Genomic DNA, 5557 nt, shown 5'->3' on the forward strand with positions numbered 1-5557 from the left:
GGACTCTAAAGAATACTAAGGGTTTGTTTGGAAAGACACCATGATAATTCAATTTGGTGTAATTATATTATCTGACCTATTACTTGGTCAGGAGGTAATTTCACTTTCCAATTCCTAGGAAGGAGATGTGAATTGTTGATAATTACATGGTGTAATTATAATATAATTATTATTTAATTCTTCCTTTTATTTTTATTTTTGCATTTTAATTTATTTTCTATTATTATAAATTCTTTTTCTATTGTTCATTATTCTAGAATTTTTTTAAAGTTTCTTTTTTATTGTATATTATTTATATTTTATTCCTTTCTCATTCTCAACCTTTACTTCATGTGATTCTATGCAATTATTTTGCATTCTCTATTTTTTAAACATATTCATTTATTTCATTAACATAATTTTGCTAGTATTTTAAAATTAAATTAGAATTCAGAGTAAGATTATAGACTTATGTTTTCCTATTCTTTTCAATCATATGCATGAATGTCATTTTGAAATTTAACATATTAAAATATATATTAATTTTTTTTTTTAGTCTAGAACTTATGTTATATTTTTAGTTTCATTTGTTTTATTAGTATTGATTTGAAACTTCACATTGCAAGTTATTTTTTTAATAGACTTGATATATTATCTTTTTGTCACATATTTTAACATTTTATGACATAATATTAATCTTTTTGTCTAACATGCATTTCTCTCTCTCTCTCTCTCTCTCAATATATATATATATATATATATATATAACATTTATTAAGTTTCTTATTTTTCTAATCTAAATTTTAAATAATTAATTTTTAATTTTAAAATTTAATATAACTTTATGGTTGCATTTTTTCCTTCAAATCACATAATTATTTTTCTAATAGTAAAATCACAATTTTTTAAACCATTTTTTAAATATTTAATCTAATATCTAACAAACTCAATTAAAAGAGGATAGACAAGACTTGTCCCCTGAAGAATTAAGGAAAAATGACATGGAATATACCTCTCAAATTCAAAATTTAGAGTTGATATATCATTTGTTACAGAACTTACTCGTATATACTCCTATTATTACATAAATAGCTTAAATATATCATATTTGTCTAATGGGAGTGAAAAAAATAATTAAATTTATTTTATTTTTTGATATATTATTAAAAACTAGAATCTATATAGGTATATTTGATTTGTTCGCAAAGTTTAGAGGTACACTTGATCTTTCTCAACTATGAGTTTTTTTTCTACGTTCTTTATTTCAATGAATATTTAAATTTTACTATCTTAACTAGGTAATTTTTCGATGCTTCGCGCGGTCATAAACAATAATTGCATTGAACTTGCAAATAATTTTTTACTAATATCCATACAATAAAAATAATAGAAAAACTGATTCTTCAAAAAATATTAGCAATATTCCAACATGACTTTGATTCTTTGTCATTATCACATAAGTCAAGAACCTCTAATGAATGAATTATTCACGATATAATAAATAATTGGTTCCTTAATTTACATTCAAAGGAAAATAAAGAAGAAAATATGAATAAATATACAAAGGCGTTTCGTAATGAAAAGAAACATTTAAGTTGTACAGATTATACAATTGTGATATATGTCCAATGAGAATTCAAAATTTTGTTTACATATTCAAAAAAGAAATTATGCTTACACATGAAAACAAGTATAACTTTTGAACATGCATAATGAATTTCTTCAATTGATAAGTTAGAAATTTCATATTTATGTACGAAAAGATAATATGTAAACTTATATATAGTACTTTTACAATACTTATTTTTTGTTCAATAAATATACGTACTATATATGTATATTTTCAATATAACGGAGAAAATAACTTTGCATAAACATAAAAAAAAGTTTAAAATAGGTACTCAAAAACAACAATTAATATCATAAACATAAACTAAAGAGTGTAAAAAACATACCAGGATATGTATAAATAGAATAAAATATAAAGAAAAAAATCGAGTCCACTGAATACACAATGTCACCTTAAGAAAACTATTCCCCTCCAATACAAGAGGTTTAAAGAATTATATCCTCTCAGGATGAAATAATTTTATTCACCAACTAGTGGTATTAGTAAGTCATTCAAATGGAGCAAAGTACAAAATTAATTTCGCGGAAGTAGAAGAAAAAGATCAGAAATTTTTGTTGTTTTAAAATGAGAGGCAATCCTTCTATTTATTGACAACAAAGTATACTGTGAACAAATGTTTATTGTGCCTTATCAGAAAGGTTACAACTATTTGAAAAAGTTTCAATCCCTCGAAAAGTTAACAACCTTTAATAAAAGTCACAAACTTTTCATAAAGTCACAAATTTTCATTAAAGTCACACCCTTTCATAAAAGTCACAACTTTTGATGCAAGTCGCAACTCTTCATTAAAGTTGTAACTTTCCATAAAAAGTCACGTCTTTTCATCAAATATGATGGCTAGTTTTGAAAATAAATAAATTTAAAAGAAAATTATTGCTTGTAGTGGCGCCACGTAGGCAGACTTAGGGTTCTCTTTTATATAAAGGAAATTATTACTTGTGGTGGCGGGCCTAGGGTTCTCTTTTATAGAAATATATGATATGATGATGATCAAATTTATTTCTACACCCATTTTCTTATAAAATTTATCATAGACCCCCTCCCCCTCACCCACCCTTTTTTTTTCCAAATAAAATAACTTACAATGTAGCCTCAAAAGCAAAATCTTGAATTATTTTGTTCTTTTTCCATTCACGTTTCTTCATTTTTATTTCTCATATTTTCACACTAAAAATTAAAGGGAAAAGGATCGGATATAACCCTCAACTTTACGATTTATAGCTAATATATACCTTGTTTCAAAAGTCACTCACGTATACTCTTAGCATTACATAAATGACTCAGACATGAAAATTTTGTGAATTTAAGGGATACATTGGAATGGAGTGATAAGTAAAACGTATAGCGAAAAATTAAGTGTCGTCAAAAATGAAAAGTATTTAAAAATATATGGAAGATATCTGAAGAGTAGAGAATTTTGGGCTCATTTTAGGCTTTTAGTATACCAAAAGTAATGTTCTCAATGTCTATTTACAACTTATTCTGATCAAATGTATTTGTATTTCAATTATGAGACCGTAAACCTGGATACAAAAGAGATCAAAAGCAGCCAAAAAAAAATAAGGAAATATGCAAAGTCGACAGTGAGTGTCACCTAAGTTGACTCGGTACATCGCGGAAGATTACAGTTCTTAACCCTCAAGTTCATCTCAGTTTGGAAATATCAGGGAGAAGTCGGCGTAGCGTCAATGTGATTCGGCGATGGTCATTGGTGTCGTAAAATGTAACAGGAAAAGAAAGAAAAATTAATGTTGGAAAGTCTGAGTGGCGATGAACTCTACCATTTAGCGTATAACCCGACCTACTTGGCTGTCCCGAATTAGTTAAGTGAAATAACACTGAAATGATCCATCTCGATCATTACGAATAGGTTAATTGTGAAAGAATTTGGGTTGAAAGTCTACGGATAGTGTCACAAGAATTTTAGGCTAGGTCAACCTCGGAAGGAATATGGACTAGGTGCACTCTAGGACCATCCGATAATGAGTGGGGTTAAGTGCATGGGCTTGGTGAAAGGTTTCTTATAGCCAAGACAATAAGGAACCCGTAGGGCTTCAAAAGTGATTGTAGTTCTATGTATTGATTTGTGTTATTCTAATGTAGTAAATTGGTTACACTCATATCTTGGACTGACCATATAATCCTACTAATAGTTTGTATTGGAAAAATATTATTTTATATATCTCAAAAAGAATCATTTTATATCCTATTATATTTTGAAGAGAATATATTTTTATGTCCTAAATATTTTCCCTCCATAAATAGCCTTTGATTGACCATTACTCCTAATCCAAATATACGTTTGTCTCCATCTTATTAATCATTCTTGAATGAGTAAATAATGAGAAGACCGTTTGTTTAACCAAAATAAATTGCTCATTTTGCCACAATGTTGTTCACGTGAAAGGATAATTTGTTTTCATTATATATATATATTTCTAATCTTATTTGGGTGTAGTTTGATAGTAAGAGAAATTTCTTCTTCCTTTCTGTTTTTATATTCTATTAAGCTGGGTTTTGTTTAAAGAATCTTTGTTAGTTTTGGCTCCGAGTTTTATACTAGAAGAGCTTGTTGAATCGCAGGATATAGACCAATAAATGGTGAAATATCCTTAAGGACAGTGTCTTTCGACACGTCTCAAGCTATGAGAATTTCCTACAAGAGTTCGTGGTGAAGTACAAGCTTTGATGAATTCGGTAAGTGTTAGTGATGAAGTTATTTTTCCTAAAAATTTACAATAATCTTAAGGATATTTTATACTTAAATTTTACGAAAAATACTACTTGAAAATTTGGGGAAAATAAAATGTAAATAAAAATTGAAACGAGATGCAACAAGTTGGATTTAGATGTGTGTGGAGGAGAGTTCAATCTAATAATACATGTGATATATTATATGTTCCTATTTTAATTGTGTATGATAAATTAAGTAATCATATCCCTCAATATAGAAAAAGATTCGGAGAAATAATTATCCCGCTAAGCAAAATTATATGTAATTAGGTGAATGATAGAAATTATTGTGGTCATTTCTCAAGTGAATCTTTTGACTTATTGTGAATTTGAGTTTTTGTGCCTGAAAAATTAAGTTTGTACCAAATTGGAGAAGAGGAAAATTTTATATATAATATTGATTATTCTTGAACTACTTAAGTTCTTAGAATAAAAAATTCTCCATAAAATTCACATTTATTGGCATTATCTGAGGTGGTACATTATATTTATATCAGTGCAAATTGATTCACGTGGAATTGGGAGAAAAATATGAATGAACATTTATTTTAATTGGATAAGATGTCAAATTCGATGGTATCTATTTTCAATGTTTATTTTGCTACTATATTCTTTTTGATAATAATAAATGGTAAAAAGAAAGAAAAAAAATTGTTCATAATTGCATTTTGTTTTATGTTTGCTGCTGACACATTGATTAATGTTAGTGAACTACCTTTGTAGCGAGTTTTATGCTTTGGAATGGTATAGTATTTTATTTATACTTATTGCTTTGAGAATGCTTCAAGGCCATTAAACTATCATTTGTGAATATTTTCTCTACATATACAAAAGTGTTAGTTGAGAAATAAAGAGATGATGTTGTTGATGTTTTAATTTATAAATCTGTGTGAAAACTTTATGAAAATCTTATTCCACTATTATGATATATTTGAATGTTTTAGGGGTATGTTGCTATTGTTGCGCTACATGATCCTAAAGGAAAATGTAAAGAAAAACATGGTCGAAGTTTTTAAATGTTCTATATATTTATTTGTGGTAATTAATTATGATTTTATTAAATGCAATATTAGAGTTAGGAAAAATAAAATAAAGTATTGTTGAGGTTATAAAAGTGAAAATACTTTCGCTGTTCGTGTTGTTCAAAATGATATTGATTCATTATCTTGAAAAGAGTTTTGATAATACATGAGAGGTACTATAAGTACAATACTG

Source organism: Solanum pennellii, chromosome 9 (genome assembly GCF_001406875.1).
Source record: "Solanum pennellii chromosome 9, SPENNV200".
Classification (NCBI taxonomy): Eukaryota; Viridiplantae; Streptophyta; class Magnoliopsida; order Solanales; family Solanaceae; genus Solanum; species Solanum pennellii.